The sequence below is a fragment of the Polypterus senegalus genome, unplaced genomic scaffold, assembly GCF_016835505.1.
Source record: "Polypterus senegalus isolate Bchr_013 unplaced genomic scaffold, ASM1683550v1 scaffold_5550, whole genome shotgun sequence".
Taxonomy (NCBI): Eukaryota; Metazoa; Chordata; class Cladistia; order Polypteriformes; family Polypteridae; genus Polypterus; species Polypterus senegalus.
The window spans coordinates 1-15,506 of record NW_024386375.1 but is presented as its reverse complement, the minus strand read 5'-3'; the positions used below and the strand labels follow the sequence as shown (position 1 = coordinate 15,506).

Genomic DNA, 15,506 nt, shown 5'->3' with positions numbered 1-15,506 from the left:
GCGGTGCCAGCGTTTGCAAAGAACACCTGCGCCCGCGCAGCGATGCTTTGAGCGAGCGGACGTACTTTTGTGTCTGAAGGTACTTGAGAGAGTAATCACAAAATGAGCATTACGCATATAATAAAAGTGAAAGCAAAGTTTAGAAGAAGCGGCAGAAAACCAGAAGAGTGTGCTTCATCATCATCAAGCGAAATCCTCAGTCCACAGGAATTTATAAAACCAGCAGAAGACATGCTGGCCTTAGACAAGCTGCTCCAGGTGAGGTTCGAACTCACAACCTCGGCATTACAAGCTCTATGAATGTGCGTATCTTTGGAACGCCGTCCTCTGAAAACTCAAATTACACTTCTGCACTGATTGGAATTTGCTCAAGCCGGCTTAGGGACTGATATGCATTTTTTCGAGCGCTCACAGCGTGCAGAAAGCACTTGTCTTAATTCAAATTTCAGACAGCAACGAGGCAGAAACGTTTTTTGTAAATCGTTACATTCCATACTCCGCATTCAAAATGAAATGCATGAAGAAAAAACAATCTCAATTGAAAGCAGTTCTGGCATAAATCACTCACTCACGTTGGCTTCTCTGTAGACCATGCAGAAAGCATCTTGGTTGTAATCTAAGGCAAATGAAATGTGTACTTTTTAAAATCTTCATTTTATGGATTTTTAGCTGTAGTCAACCTCCTGTGGATGTACGAGTGGAAGTGTCTCGTAAGTGTTGGCAGGAAAAATTCCACATATCTATTTAGTGAGAAAACAAAGTGCTCACGCTATTCATTCATGTCTGAAAAACTCAAGTATTTTTTCCTGGTATTTTTTTAGGCATTTCCTACGCTGTTTTCTCTTTTCCTAAATACATTCCAAATTCGGTTATCTATTACTTTCATTTAACATGCATGGAAAAGGTACTTTTGCAATGGCCAGGACCCCAACCTGTGTATATTTTATTCAAGGGGTGTGTACGTTTTCTCGGAGGTGCTCAAAACTGGAAGCCGCCGGTTGTTTGTGTATATTCAGAATGCAGGTTTTTCTTCAATATATTCAGATACCAAGTTCATTACCATTATCATTTTTTCTACAGCTCACAATCTGGATGGAATTCGTTTTTAATGTTTTCAGCCTTCATTTTTTATATGGAAAGAAAATTGTAGTAACTTCTGGAAATGTTTTCTTGCTCATTGTGTCATTTACACTCAAAACACAAGCTCAAATTCAAGTATTAAAATGACATTTAATATTCTCCTTGTTAAAAGCTTCCATTCCCTTCCTCTGTGTCTCTTTCTATGCGGAAGTCTGAAGGAAGATCGACGTTGAAGCCCGTTTCATTGAAATACACTGGAGATTGTCACTGATGGAAATATCGGCAAACCAACTCTGTGAAACTTATCAACATATTCTGCATTTTAGCCCTCGTAGGAAAAATGGGTCCTACTTTGCATTTCTGCAATGCACGATGCGTTTAGCGCCGCTGGCTCTGTGGCGCAATGGATAGCGCGTTGGACTTCTAGTCTTCACTGAACAGTGATTCAAAGGTTGTGGGTTCGAGTCCCACCAGAGTCGCAACTTTAGCGAGCCTCATTTCCTTCCGGACAATATCTCGTGCTGGCTACGCTTACCTAGTCTTGCGACGCATCCACACAATCCGCTTCTCTGGGTATACTGTGCAGTGCTTGCGGTGCCAGCGTTTGCAAAGAACACCTGCGCCCTCAGCAGAAATGGCACGTTTGAGCGAGCAGTCGACAGTACTTTTGTGTCTGAAGGTACTTTGCGAGAGAGTAATCACAAAATGAGCATTACGCATATAATAAAAGTGAAAGCAAAGTTTAGAGAAGAAGCGGCAGAAAACCAGAAAACCTTCAGAGAGTGTGCTTCATCATCATCAAGCGAAATCCTCAGTCCACAGGAATTTATAAAACCAGCAGAAGACATGCTGGCCTTAGACAAGCTGCTCCAGGTGAGGTTCGAACTCACAACCTCGGCATTACACACAGACACTGTCCTATAAGTACCGCGCTAACCGGTTGCGCCACTGGAGCACTCCAAAGTCAAAGGCTAAAATAATAGCTCTATGAATGTGCGTATCTTTCGAACGCCGTCCTCTGAAAACTCAAATTAAACTTCTGCACTGATTGGAATTTGCTCAAGCCGGCTTAGGGACTGATATGCATTTTTTCGAGCGCTCACAGCGTGCAGAAAGCACTTGTCTTAATTCAAATTTCAGACAGCAACGAGGCAGAAACGTTTTTTGTAAATCGTTACATTCCATACTCCGCATTCAAAATGAAATGCATGAAGAAAAAAACAATCTCAATTGAAAGCAGTTCTGGCATAAATCACTCACTCACGTTGGCTTCTCTGTAGACCATGCAGAAAGCATCTTGGTTGTAATCTAAGGCAAATGAAATGTGTACTTTTTAAAATCTTCATTTTATGGATTTTTAGCTGTAGTCAACCTCCTGTGGATGTACGAGTGGAAGTGTCTCGTAAGTGTTGGCAGGAAAAATTCCACATATCTATTTAGTGAGAAAACAAAGTGCTCACGCTATTCATTCATGTCTGAAAAACTCAAGTATTTTTTCCTGGTATTTTTTTAGGCATTTCCTACGCTGTTTTCTCTTTTCCTAAATACATTCCAAATTCGGTTATCTATTACTTTCATTTAACATGCATGGAAAAGGTACTTTTGCAATGGCCAGGACCCCAACCTGTGTATATTTTATTCAAGGGGTGTGTACGTTTTCTCGGAGGTGCTCAAAACTGGAAGCCGCCGGTTGTTTGTGTATATTCAGAATGCAGGTTTTTCTTCAATATATTCAGATACCAAGTTCATTACCATTATCATTTTTTCTACAGCTCACAATCTGGATGGAATTCGTTTTTAATGTTTTCAGCCTTCATTTTTATATGGAAAGAAAATTGTAGTAACTTCTGGAAATGTTTTCTTGCTCATTGTGTCATTTACACTCAAAACACAAGCTCAAATTCAAGTATTAAAATGACATTTAATATTCTCCTTGTTAAAAGCTTCCATTCCCTTCCTCTGTGTCTCTTTCTATGCGGAAGTCTGAAGGAAGATCGACGTTGAAGCCCGTTTCATTGAAATACACTGGAGATTGTCACTGATGGAAATATCGGCAAACCAACTCTGTGAAACTTATCAACATATTCTGCATTTTAGCCCTCGTAGGAAAAATGGGTCCTACTTTGCATTTCTGCAATGCACGATGCGTTTAGCGCCGCTGGCTCTGTGGCGCAATGGATAGCGCGTTGGACTTCTAGTCTTCACTGAACAGTGATTCAAAGGTTGTGGGTTCGAGTCCCACCAGAGTCGCAACTTTAGCGAGCCTCATTTCCTTCCGGACAATATCTCGTGCTGGCTACGCTTACCTAGTCTTGCGACGCATCCACACAATCCGCTTCTCTGGGTATACTGTGCAGTGCTTGCGGTGCCAGCGTTTGCAAAGAACACCTGCGCCCTCAGCAGAAATGGCACGTTTGAGCGAGCAGTCGACAGTACTTTTGTGTCTGAAGGTACTTTGCGAGAGTAATCACAAAATGAGCATTACGCATATAATAAAAGTGAAAGCAAAGTTTAGAGAAGAAGCGGCAGAAAACCAGAAAACCTTCAGAGAGTGTGCTTCATCATCATCAAGCGAAATCCTCAGTCCACAGGAATTTATAAAACCAGCAGAAGACATGCTGGCCTTAGACAAGCTGCTCCAGGTGAGGTTCGAACTCACAACCTCGGCATTACACACAGACACTGTCCTATAAGTACCGCGCTAACCGGTTGCGCCACTGGAGCACTCCAAAGTCAAAGGCTAAAATAATAGCTCTATGAATGTGCGTATCTTTCGAACGCCGTCCTCTGAAAACTCAAATTAAACTTCTGCACTGATTGGAATTTGCTCAAGCCGGCTTAGGGACTGATATGCATTTTTTCGAGCTCACAGCGTGCAGAAAGCACTTGTCTTAATTCAAATTTCAGACAGCAACGAGGCAGAAACGTTTTTTGTAAATCGTTACATTCCATACTCCGCATTCAAAATGAAATGCATGAAGAAAAAAACAATCTCAATTGAAAGCAGTTCTGGCATAAATCACTCACTCACGTTGGCTTCTCTGTAGACCATGCAGAAAGCATCTTGGTTGTAATCTAAGGCAAATGAAATGTGTACTTTTTAAAATCTTCATTTTATGGATTTTTAGCTGTAGTCAACCTCCTGTGGATGTACGAGTGGAAGTGTCTCGTAAGTGTTGGCAGGAAAAATTCCACATATCTATTTAGTGAGAAAACAAAGTGCTCACGCTATTCATTCATGTCTGAAAAACTCAAGTATTTTTCCTGGTATTTTTTTAGGCATTTCCTACGCTGTTTTCTCTTTTCCTAAATACATTCCAAATTCGGTTATCTATTACTTTCATTTAACATGCGTGGAAAAGGTACTTTTGCAATGGCCAGGACCCCAACCTGTGTATATTTTATTCAAGGGGTGTGTACGTTTTCTCGGAGGTGCTCAAAACTGGAAGCCGCCGGTTGTTTGTGTATATTCAGAATGCAGGTTTTTCTTCAATATATTCAGATACCAAGTTCATTACCATTATCATTTTTTCTACAGCTCACAATCTGGATGGAATTCGTTTTAATGTTTTCAGCCTTCATTTTTATATGGAAAGAAAATTGTAGTAACTTCTGGAAATGTTTTCTTGCTCATTGTGTCATTTACACTCAAAACACAAGCTCAAATTCAAGTATTAAAATGACATTTAATATTCTCCTTGTTAAAAGCTTCCATTCCCTTCCTCTGTGTCTCTTTCTATGCGGAAGTCTGAAGGAAGATCGACGTTGAAGCCCGTTTCATTGAAATACACTGGAGATTGTCACTGATGGAAATATCGGCAAACCAACTCTGTGAAACTTATCAACATATTCTGCATTTTAGCCCTCGTAGGAAAAATGGGTCCTACTTTGCATTTCTGCAATGCACGATGCGTTTAGCGCCGCTGGCTCTGTGGCGCAATGGATAGCGCGTTGGACTTCTAGTCTTCACTGAACAGTGATTCAAAGGTTGTGGGTTCGAGTCCCACCAGAGTCGCAACTTTAGCGAGCCTCATTTCCTTCCGGACAATATCTCGTGCTGGCTACGCTTACCTAGTCTTGCGACGCATCCACACAATCCGCTTCTCTGGGTATACTGTGCAGTGCTTGCGGTGCCAGCGTTTGCAAAGAACACCTGCGCCCTCAGCAGAAATGGCACGTTTGAGCGAGCAGTCGACAGTACTTTTGTGTCTGAAGGTACTTTGCGAGAGTAATCACAAAATGAGCCTTACGCATATAATAAAAGTGAAAGCAAAGTTTAGAGAAGAAGCGGCAGAAAACCAGAAAACCTTCAGAGAGTGTGCTTCATCATCATCAAGCGAAATCCTCAGTCCACAGGAATTTATAAAACCAGCAGAAGACATGCTGGCCTTAGACAAGCTGCTCCAGGTGAGGTTCGAACTCACAACCTCGGCATTACACACAGACACTGTCCTATAAGTACCGCGCGCTAACCGGTTGCGCCACTGGAGCACTCCAAAGTCAAAGGCTAAAATAATAGCTCTATGAATGTGCGTATCTTTCGAACGCCGTCCTCTGAAAACTCAAATTAAACTTCTGCACTGATTGGAATTTGCTCAAGCCGGCTTAGGGACTGATATGCATTTTTCGAGCTCACAGCGTGCAGAAAGCACTTGTCTTAATTCAAATTTCAGACAGCAACGAGGCAGAAACGTTTTTTGTAAATCGTTACATTCCATACTCCGCATTCAAAATGAAATGCATGAAGAAAAAACAATCTCAATTGAAAGCAGTTCTGGCATAAATCACTCACTCACGTTGGCTTCTCTGTAGACCATGCAGAAAGCATCTTGGTTGTAATCTAAGGCAAATGAAATGTGTACTTTTTAAAATCTTCATTTTATGGATTTTTAGCTGTAGTCAACCTCCTGTGGATGTACGAGTGGAAGTGTCTCGTAAGTGTTGGCAGGAAAAATTCCACATATCTATTTAGTGAGAAAACAAAGTGCTCACGCTATTCATTCATGTCTGAAAAACTCAAGTATTTTTCCTGGTATTTTTTAGGCATTTCCTACGCTGTTTTCTCTTTTCCTAAATACATTCCAAATTCGGTTATCTATTACTTTCATTTAACATGCATGGAAAAGGTACTTTTGCAATGGCCAGGACCCCAACCTGTGTATATTTTATTCAAGGGGTGTGTACGTTTTCTCCGGAGGTGCTCAAAACTGGAAGCCGCCGGTTGTTTGTGTATATTCAGAATGCAGGTTTTTCTTCAATATATTCAGATACCAAGTTCATTACCATTATCATTTTTTCTACAGCTCACAATCTGGATGGAATTCGTTTTAATGTTTTCAGCCTTCATTTTTTATATGGAAAGAAAATTGTAGTAACTTCTGGAAATGTTTTCTTGCTCATTGTGTCATTTACACTCAAAACACAAGCTCAAATTCAAGTATTAAAATGACATTTAATATTCTCCTTGTTAAAAGCTTCCATTCCCTTCCTCTGTGTCTCTTTCTATGCGGAAGTCTGAAGGAAGATCGACGTTGAAGCCCGTTTCATTGAAATACACTGGAGATTGTCACTGATGGAAATATCGGCAAACCAACTCTGTGAAACTTATCAACATATTCTGCATTTTAGCCCTCGTAGGAAAAATGGGTCCTACTTTGCATTTCTGCAATGCACGATGCGTTTAGCGCCGCTGGCTCTGTGGCGCAATGGATAGCGCGTTGGACTTCTAGTCTTCACTGAACAGTGATTCAAAGGTTGTGGGTTCGAGTCCCACCAGAGTCGCAACTTTAGCGAGCCTCATTTCCTTCCGGACAATATCTCGTGCTGGCTACGCTTACCTAGTCTTGCGACGCATCCACACAATCCGCTTCTCTGGGTATACTGTGCAGTGCTTGCGGTGCCAGCGTTTGCAAAGAACACCTGCGCCCTCAGCAGAAATGGCACGTTTGAGCGAGCAGTCGACAGTACTTTTGTGTCTGAAGGTACTTTGCGAGAGAGTAATCACAAAATGAGCCTTACGCATATAATAAAAGTGAAAGCAAAGTTTAGAGAAGAAGCGGCAGAAAACCAGAAAACCTTCAGAGAGTGTGCTTCATCATCATCAAGCGAAATCCTCAGTCCACAGGAATTTATAAAACCAGCAGAAGACATGCTGGCCTTAGACAAGCTGCTCCAGGTGAGGTTCGAACTCACAACCTCGGCATTACACACAGACACTGTCCTATAAGTACCGCGCTAACCGGTTGCGCCACTGGAGCACTCCAAAGTCAAAGGCTAAAATAATAGCTCTATGAATGTGCGTATCTTTCGAACGCCGTCCTCTGAAAACTCAAATTAAACTTCTGCACTGATTGGAATTTGCTCAAGCCGGCTTAGGGACTGATATGCATTTTTTCGAGCTCACAGCGTGCAGAAAGCACTTGTCTTAATTCAAATTTCAGACAGCAACGAGGCAGAAACGTTTTTTGTAAATCGTTACATTCCATACTCCGCATTCAAAATGAAATGCATGAAGAAAAAAACAATCTCAATTGAAAGCAGTTCTGGCATAAATCACTCACTCACGTTGGCTTCTCTGTAGACCATGCAGAAAGCATCTTGGTTGTAATCTAAGGCAAATGAAATGTGTACTTTTTAAAATCTTCATTTTATGGATTTTTAGCTGTAGTCAACCTCCTGTGGATGTACGAGTGGAAGTGTCTCGTAAGTGTTGGCAGGAAAAATTCCACATATCTATTTAGTGAGAAAACAAAGTGCTCACGCTATTCATTCATGTCTGAAAAACTCAAGTATTTTTCCTGGTATTTTTTTAGGCATTTCCTACGCTGTTTTCTCTTTTCCTAAATACATTCCAAATTCGGTTATCTATTACTTTCATTTAACATGCATGGAAAAGGTACTTTTGCAATGGCCAGGACCCCAACCTGTGTATATTTTATTCAAGGGGTGTGTACGTTTTCTCCGGAGGTGCTCAAAACTGGAAGCCGCCGGTTGTTTGTGTATATTCAGAATGCAGGTTTTTCTTCAATATATTCAGATACCAAGTTCATTACCATTATCATTTTTTCTACAGCTCACAATCTGGATGGAATTCGTTTTAATGTTTTCAGCCTTCATTTTTATATGGAAAGAAAATTGTAGTAACTTCTGGAAATGTTTTCTTGCTCATTGTGTCATTTACACTCAAAACACAAGCTCAAATTCAAGTATTAAAATGACATTTAATATTCTCCTTGTTAAAAGCTTCCATTCCCTTCCTCTGTGTCTCTTTCTATGCGGAAGTCTGAAGGAAGATCGACGTTGAAGCCCGTTTCATTGAAATACACTGGAGATTGTCACTGATGGAAATATCGGCAAACCAACTCTGTGAAACTTATCAACATATTCTGCATTTTAGCCCTCGTAGGAAAAATGGGTCCTACTTTGCATTTCTGCAATGCACGATGCGTTTAGCGCCGCTGGCTCTGTGGCGCAATGGATAGCGCGTTGGACTTCTAGTCTTCACTGAACAGTGATTCAAAGGTTGTGGGTTCGAGTCCCACCAGAGTCGCAACTTTAGCGAGCCTCATTTCCTTCCGGACAATATCTCGTGCTGGCTACGCTTACCTAGTCTTGCGACGCATCCACACAATCCGCTTCTCTGGGTATACTGTGCAGTGCTTGCGGTGCCAGCGTTTGCAAAGAACACCTGCGCCCTCAGCAGAAATGGCACGTTTGAGCGAGCAGTCGACAGTACTTTTGTGTCTGAAGGTACTTTGCGAGAGAGTAATCACAAAATGAGCATTACGCATATAATAAAAGTGAAAGCAAAGTTTAGAGAAGAAGCGGCAGAAAACCAGAAAACCTTCAGAGAGTGTGCTTCATCATCATCAAGCGAAATCCTCAGTCCACAGGAATTTATAAAACCAGCAGAAGACATGCTGGCCTTAGACAAGCTGCTCCAGGTGAGGTTCGAACTCACAACCTCGGCATTACACACAGACACTGTCCTATAAGTACCGCGCTAACCGGTTGCGCCACTGGAGCACTCCAAAGTCAAAGGCTAAAATAATAGCTCTATGAATGTGCGTATCTTTCGAACGCCGTCCTCTGAAAACTCAAATTAAACTTCTGCACTGATTGGAATTTGCTCAAGCCGGCTTAGGGACTGATATGCATTTTTTCGAGGCTCACAGCGTGCAGAAAGCACTTGTCTTAATTCAAATTTCAGACAGCAACGAGGCAGAAACGTTTTTTGTAAATCGTTACATTCCATACTCCGCATTCAAAATGAAATGCATGAAGAAAAAACAATCTCAATTGAAAGCAGTTCTGGCATAAATCACTCACTCACGTTGGCTTCTCTGTAGACCATGCAGAAAGCATCTTGGTTGTAATCTAAGGCAAATGAAATGTGTACTTTTTAAAATCTTCATTTTATGGATTTTTAGCTGTAGTCAACCTCCTGTGGATGTACGAGTGGAAGTGTCTCGTAAGTGTTGGCAGGAAAAATTCCACATATCTATTTAGTGAGAAAACAAAGTGCTCACGCTATTCATTCATGTCTGAAAAACTCAAGTATTTTTTCCTGGTATTTTTTTAGGCATTTCCTACGCTGTTTTCTCTTTTCCTAAATACATTCCAAATTCGGTTATCTATTACTTTCATTTAACATGCATGGAAAAGGTACTTTTGCAATGGCCAGGACCCCAACCTGTGTATATTTTATTCAAGGGGTGTGTACGTTTTCTCCGGAGGTGCTCAAAACTGGAAGCCGCCGGTTGTTTGTGTATATTCAGAATGCAGGTTTTTCTTCAATATATTCAGATACCAAGTTCATTACCATTATCATTTTTTCTACAGCTCACAATCTGGATGGAATTCGTTTTAATGTTTTCAGCCTTCATTTTTTATATGGAAAGAAAATTGTAGTAACTTCTGGAAATGTTTTCTTGCTCATTGTGTCATTTACACTCAAAACACAAGCTCAAATTCAAGTATTAAAATGACATTTAATATTCTCCTTGTTAAAAGCTTCCATTCCCTTCCTCTGTGTCTCTTTCTATGCGGAAGTCTGAAGGAAGATCGACGTTGAAGCCCGTTTCATTGAAATACACTGGAGATTGTCACTGATGGAAATATCGGCAAACCAACTCTGTGAAACTTATCAACATATTCTGCATTTTAGCCCTCGTAGGAAAAATGGGTCCTACTTTGCATTTCTGCAATGCACGATGCGTTTAGCGCCGCTGGCTCTGTGGCGCAATGGATAGCGCGTTGGACTTCTAGTCTTCACTGAACAGTGATTCAAAGGTTGTGGGTTCGAGTCCCACCAGAGTCGCAACTTTAGCGAGCCTCATTTCCTTCCGGACAATATCTCGTGCTGGCTACGCTTACCTAGTCTTGCGACGCATCCACACAATCCGCTTCTCTGGGTATACTGTGCAGTGCTTGCGGTGCCAGCGTTTGCAAAGAACACCTGCGCCCTCAGCAGAAATGGCACGTTTGAGCGAGCAGTCGACAGTACTTTTGTGTCTGAAGGTACTTTGCGAGAGAGTAATCACAAAATGAGCATTACGCATATAATAAAAGTGAAAGCAAAGTTTAGAGAAGAAGCGGCAGAAAACCAGAAAACCTTCAGAGAGTGTGCTTCATCATCATCAAGCGAAATCCTCAGTCCACAGGAATTTATAAAACCAGCAGAAGACATGCTGGCCTTAGACAAGCTGCTCCAGGTGAGGTTCGAACTCACAACCTCGGCATTACACACAGACACTGTCCTATAAGTACCGCGCTAACCGGTTGCGCCACTGGAGCACTCCAAAGTCAAAGGCTAAAATAATAGCTCTATGAATGTGCGTATCTTTCGAACGCCGTCCTCTGAAAACTCAAATTAAACTTCTGCACTGATTGGAATTTGCTCAAGCCGGCTTAGGGACTGATATGCATTTTTTCGAGCGCTCACAGCGTGCAGAAAGCACTTGTCTTAATTCAAATTTCAGACAGCAACGAGGCAGAAACGTTTTTTGTAAATCGTTACATTCCATACTCCGCATTCAAAATGAAATGCATGAAGAAAAAAACAATCTCAATTGAAAGCAGTTCTGGCATAAATCACTCACTCACGTTGGCTTCTCTGTAGACCATGCAGAAAGCATCTTGGTTGTAATCTAAGGCAAATGAAATGTGTACTTTTTAAAATCTTCATTTTATGGATTTTTAGCTGTAGTCAACCTCCTGTGGATGTACGAGTGGAAGTGTCTCGTAAGTGTTGGCAGGAAAAATTCCACATATCTATTTAGTGAGAAAACAAAGTGCTCACGCTATTCATTCATGTCTGAAAAACTCAAGTATTTTTTCCTGGTATTTTTTTAGGCATTTCCTACGCTGTTTTCTCTTTTCCTAAATACATTCCAAATTCGGTTATCTATTACTTTCATTTAACATGCATGGAAAAGGTACTTTTGCAATGGCCAGGACCCCAACCTGTGTATATTTTATTCAAGGGGTGTGTACGTTTTCTCGGAGGTGCTCAAAACTGGAAGCCGCCGGTTGTTTGTGTATATTCAGAATGCAGGTTTTTCTTCAATATATTCAGATACCAAGTTCATTACCATTATCATTTTTTCTACAGCTCACAATCTGGATGGAATTCGTTTTAATGTTTTCAGCCTTCATTTTTTATATGGAAAGAAAATTGTAGTAACTTCTGGAAATGTTTTCTTGCTCATTGTGTCATTTACACTCAAAACACAAGCTCAAATTCAAGTATTAAAATGACATTTAATATTCTCCTTGTTAAAAGCTTCCATTCCCTTCCTCTGTGTCTCTTTCTATGCGGAAGTCTGAAGGAAGATCGACGTTGAAGCCCGTTTCATTGAAATACACTGGAGATTGTCACTGATGGAAATATCGGCAAACCAACTCTGTGAAACTTATCAACATATTCTGCATTTTAGCCCTCGTAGGAAAAATGGGTCCTACTTTGCATTTCTGCAATGCACGATGCGTTTAGCGCCGCTGGCTCTGTGGCGCAATGGATAGCGCGTTGGACTTCTAGTCTTCACTGAACAGTGATTCAAAGGTTGTGGGTTCGAGTCCCACCAGAGTCGCAACTTTAGCGAGCCTCATTTCCTTCCGGACAATATCTCGTGCTGGCTACGCTTACCTAGTCTTGCGACGCATCCACACAATCCGCTTCTCTGGGTATACTGTGCAGTGCTTGCGGTGCCAGCGTTTGCAAAGAACACCTGCGCCCTCAGCAGAAATGGCACGTTTGAGCGAGCAGTCGACAGTACTTTTGTGTCTGAAGGTACTTTGCGAGAGTAATCACAAAATGAGCATTACGCATATAATAAAAGTGAAAGCAAAGTTTAGAGAAGAAGCGGCAGAAAACCAGAAAACCTTCAGAGAGTGTGCTTCATCATCATCAAGCGAAATCCTCAGTCCACAGGAATTTATAAAACCAGCAGAAGACATGCTGGCCTTAGACAAGCTGCTCCAGGTGAGGTTCGAACTCACAACCTCGGCATTACACACAGACACTGTCCTATAAGTACCGCGCTAACCGGTTGCGCCACTGGAGCACTCCAAAGTCAAAGGCTAAAATAATAGCTCTATGAATGTGCGTATCTTTCGAACGCCGTCCTCTGAAAACTCAAATTAAACTTCTGCACTGATTGGAATTTGCTCAAGCCGGCTTAGGGACTGATATGCATTTTTCGAGGCTCACAGCGTGCAGAAAGCACTTGTCTTAATTCAAATTTCAGACAGCAACGAGGCAGAAACGTTTTTTGTAAATCGTTACATTCCATACTCCGCATTCAAAATGAAATGCATGAAGAAAAAAACAATCTCAATTGAAAGCAGTTCTGGCATAAATCACTCACTCACGTTGGCTTCTCTGTAGACCATGCAGAAAGCATCTTGGTTGTAATCTAAGGCAAATGAAATGTGTACTTTTTAAAATCTTCATTTTATGGATTTTTAGCTGTAGTCAACCTCCTGTGGATGTACGAGTGGAAGTGTCTCGTAAGTGTTGGCAGGAAAAATTCCACATATCTATTTAGTGAGAAAACAAAGTGCTCACGCTATTCATTCATGTCTGAAAAACTCAAGTATTTTTTCCTGGTATTTTTTTAGGCATTTCCTACGCTGTTTTCTCTTTTCCTAAATACATTCCAAATTCGGTTATCTATTACTTTCATTTAACATGCATGGAAAAGGTACTTTTGCAATGGCCAGGACCCCAACCTGTGTATATTTTATTCAAGGGGTGTGTACGTTTTCTCGGAGGTGCTCAAAACTGGAAGCCGCCGGTTGTTTGTGTATATTCAGAATGCAGGTTTTTCTTCAATATATTCAGATACCAAGTTCATTACCATTATCATTTTTTCTACAGCTCACAATCTGGATGGAATTCGTTTTAATGTTTTCAGCCTTCATTTTTTATATGGAAAGAAAATTGTAGTAACTTCTGGAAATGTTTTCTTGCTCATTGTGTCATTTACACTCAAAACACAAGCTCAAATTCAAGTATTAAAATGACATTTAATATTCTCCTTGTTAAAAGCTTCCATTCCCTTCCTCTGTGTCTCTTTCTATGCGGAAGTCTGAAGGAAGATCGACGTTGAAGCCCGTTTCATTGAAATACACTGGAGATTGTCACTGATGGAAATATCGGCAAACCAACTCTGTGAAACTTATCAACATATTCTGCATTTTAGCCCTCGTAGGAAAAATGGGTCCTACTTTGCATTTCTGCAATGCACGATGCGTTTAGCGCCGCTGGCTCTGTGGCGCAATGGATAGCGCGTTGGACTTCTAGTCTTCACTGAACAGTGATTCAAAGGTTGTGGGTTCGAGTCCCACCAGAGTCGCAACTTTAGCGAGCCTCATTTCCTTCCGGACAATATCTCGTGCTGGCTACGCTTACCTAGTCTTGCGACGCATCCACACAATCCGCTTCTCTGGGTATACTGTGCAGTGCTTGCGGTGCCAGCGTTTGCAAAGAACACCTGCGCCCTCAGCAGAAATGGCACGTTTGAGCGAGCAGTCGACAGTACTTTTGTGTCTGAAGGTACTTTGCGAGAGAGTAATCACAAAATGAGCATTACGCATATAATAAAAGTGAAAGCAAAGTTTAGAGAAGAAGCGGCAGAAAACCAGAAAACCTTCAGAGAGTGTGCTTCATCATCATCAAGCGAAATCCTCAGTCCACAGGAATTTATAAAACCAGCAGAAGACATGCTGGCCTTAGACAAGCTGCTCCAGGTGAGGTTCGAACTCACAACCTCGGCATTACACACAGACACTGTCCTATAAGTACCGCGCTAACCGGTTGCGCCACTGGAGCACTCAAAGTCAAAGGCTAAAATAATAGCTCTATGAATGTGCGTATCTTTCGAACGCCGTCCTCTGAAAACTCAAATTAAACTTCTGCACTGATTGGAATTTGCTCAAGCCGGCTTAGGGACTGATATGCATTTTTTCGAGCGCTCACAGCGTGCAGAAAGCACTTGTCTTAATTCAAATTTCAGACAGCAACGAGGCAGAAACGTTTTTTGTAAATCGTTACATTCCATACTCCGCATTCAAAATGAAATGCATGAAGAAAAAAACAATCTCAATTGAAAGCAGTTCTGGCATAAATCACTCACTCACGTTGGCTTCTCTGTAGACCATGCAGAAAGCATCTTGGTTGTAATCTAAGGCAAATGAAATGTGTACTTTTTAAAATCTTCATTTTATGGATTTTTAGCTGTAGTCAACCTCCTGTGGATGTACGAGTGGAAGTGTCTCGTAAGTGTTTGCAGGAAAAATTCCACATATCTATTTAGTGAGAAAACAAAGTGCTCACGCTATTCATTCATGTCTGAAAAACTCAAGTATTTTTTCCTGGTATTTTTTTAGGCATTTCCTACGCTGTTTTCTCTTTTCCTAAATACATTCTAAATTCGGTTATCTATTACTTTCATTTAACATGCATGGAAAAGGTACTTTTGCAATGGCCAGGACCCCAACCTGTGTATATTTTATTCAAGGGGTGTGTACGTTTTCTCCGGAGGTGCTCAAAACTGGAAGCCGCCGGTTGTTTGTGTATATTCAGAATGCAGGTTTTTCTTCAATATATTCAGATACCAAGTTCATTACCATTATTGTGTCATTTACACTCAAAACACAAGCTCAAATTCAAGTATTAAAATGACATTTAATATTCTCTCTTGTTAAAAGCTTCCATTCCCTTCCTCTGTGTCTCTTTTCTGCGCGGAAGTCTGAAGGAAGATCGACTGCTGAAGCCCGTTTCATTGAAATACACTGGAGATTGGTTACCGATGGAAACATCGGCAAACCAACTCTGTGAAACTTATCAACATATTCTGCATTTTAGCCCTCGTAGGAAAATGGGTCCTACTTTGCATTTCTGCAATGCACGATGCGCTTAGCGC

At 41.2% G+C, this 15,506-nt stretch overlaps 16 non-coding genes across 16 annotated transcripts; 8 read left to right on the top strand and 8 right to left on the bottom strand.

The window, feature by feature from the left end:
• Window positions 1–1,469: 1,469 nt before the first annotated feature.
• trnar-ucu lies at window positions 1,470–1,559 on the top strand. Its single transcript is given in 2 exon segments — window positions 1,470–1,506; window positions 1,524–1,559. It is a non-coding gene; the product is annotated as a tRNA-Arg (tRNA).
• A 386-nt stretch (window positions 1,560–1,945) lies between these two features.
• On the bottom strand, window positions 1,946–2,035 carry trnai-uau. The gene is given in 2 exon segments: window positions 1,946–1,981; window positions 2,000–2,035. It is a non-coding gene; the product is annotated as a tRNA-Ile (tRNA).
• Window positions 2,036–3,240: 1,205 nt separating this feature from the next.
• On the top strand, window positions 3,241–3,330 carry trnar-ucu. Its single transcript is given in 2 exon segments — window positions 3,241–3,277; window positions 3,295–3,330. It is a non-coding gene; the product is annotated as a tRNA-Arg (tRNA).
• Window positions 3,331–3,714: 384 nt separating this feature from the next.
• trnai-uau lies at window positions 3,715–3,804 on the bottom strand. Its single transcript is given in 2 exon segments — window positions 3,715–3,750; window positions 3,769–3,804. It is a non-coding gene; the product is annotated as a tRNA-Ile (tRNA).
• Window positions 3,805–5,005: 1,201 nt separating this feature from the next.
• Window positions 5,006–5,095, top strand: trnar-ucu. The gene is given in 2 exon segments: window positions 5,006–5,042; window positions 5,060–5,095. It is a non-coding gene; the product is annotated as a tRNA-Arg (tRNA).
• A 384-nt stretch (window positions 5,096–5,479) lies between these two features.
• trnai-uau lies at window positions 5,480–5,571 on the bottom strand. Its single transcript is given in 2 exon segments — window positions 5,480–5,515; window positions 5,534–5,571. It is a non-coding gene; the product is annotated as a tRNA-Ile (tRNA).
• A 1,200-nt stretch (window positions 5,572–6,771) lies between these two features.
• trnar-ucu lies at window positions 6,772–6,861 on the top strand. The gene is given in 2 exon segments: window positions 6,772–6,808; window positions 6,826–6,861. It is a non-coding gene; the product is annotated as a tRNA-Arg (tRNA).
• Window positions 6,862–7,247: 386 nt separating this feature from the next.
• Window positions 7,248–7,337, bottom strand: trnai-uau. The gene is given in 2 exon segments: window positions 7,248–7,283; window positions 7,302–7,337. It is a non-coding gene; the product is annotated as a tRNA-Ile (tRNA).
• A 1,202-nt stretch (window positions 7,338–8,539) lies between these two features.
• trnar-ucu lies at window positions 8,540–8,629 on the top strand. The gene is given in 2 exon segments: window positions 8,540–8,576; window positions 8,594–8,629. It is a non-coding gene; the product is annotated as a tRNA-Arg (tRNA).
• A 386-nt stretch (window positions 8,630–9,015) lies between these two features.
• trnai-uau lies at window positions 9,016–9,105 on the bottom strand. The gene is given in 2 exon segments: window positions 9,016–9,051; window positions 9,070–9,105. It is a non-coding gene; the product is annotated as a tRNA-Ile (tRNA).
• A 1,204-nt stretch (window positions 9,106–10,309) lies between these two features.
• On the top strand, window positions 10,310–10,399 carry trnar-ucu. The gene is given in 2 exon segments: window positions 10,310–10,346; window positions 10,364–10,399. It is a non-coding gene; the product is annotated as a tRNA-Arg (tRNA).
• Window positions 10,400–10,785: 386 nt separating this feature from the next.
• On the bottom strand, window positions 10,786–10,875 carry trnai-uau. Its single transcript is given in 2 exon segments — window positions 10,786–10,821; window positions 10,840–10,875. It is a non-coding gene; the product is annotated as a tRNA-Ile (tRNA).
• Window positions 10,876–12,080: 1,205 nt separating this feature from the next.
• On the top strand, window positions 12,081–12,170 carry trnar-ucu. The gene is given in 2 exon segments: window positions 12,081–12,117; window positions 12,135–12,170. It is a non-coding gene; the product is annotated as a tRNA-Arg (tRNA).
• A 384-nt stretch (window positions 12,171–12,554) lies between these two features.
• Window positions 12,555–12,644, bottom strand: trnai-uau. Its single transcript is given in 2 exon segments — window positions 12,555–12,590; window positions 12,609–12,644. It is a non-coding gene; the product is annotated as a tRNA-Ile (tRNA).
• A 1,203-nt stretch (window positions 12,645–13,847) lies between these two features.
• trnar-ucu lies at window positions 13,848–13,937 on the top strand. Its single transcript is given in 2 exon segments — window positions 13,848–13,884; window positions 13,902–13,937. It is a non-coding gene; the product is annotated as a tRNA-Arg (tRNA).
• A 386-nt stretch (window positions 13,938–14,323) lies between these two features.
• trnai-uau lies at window positions 14,324–14,413 on the bottom strand. Its single transcript is given in 2 exon segments — window positions 14,324–14,359; window positions 14,378–14,413. It is a non-coding gene; the product is annotated as a tRNA-Ile (tRNA).
• Window positions 14,414–15,506: the final 1,093 nt, after the last annotated feature.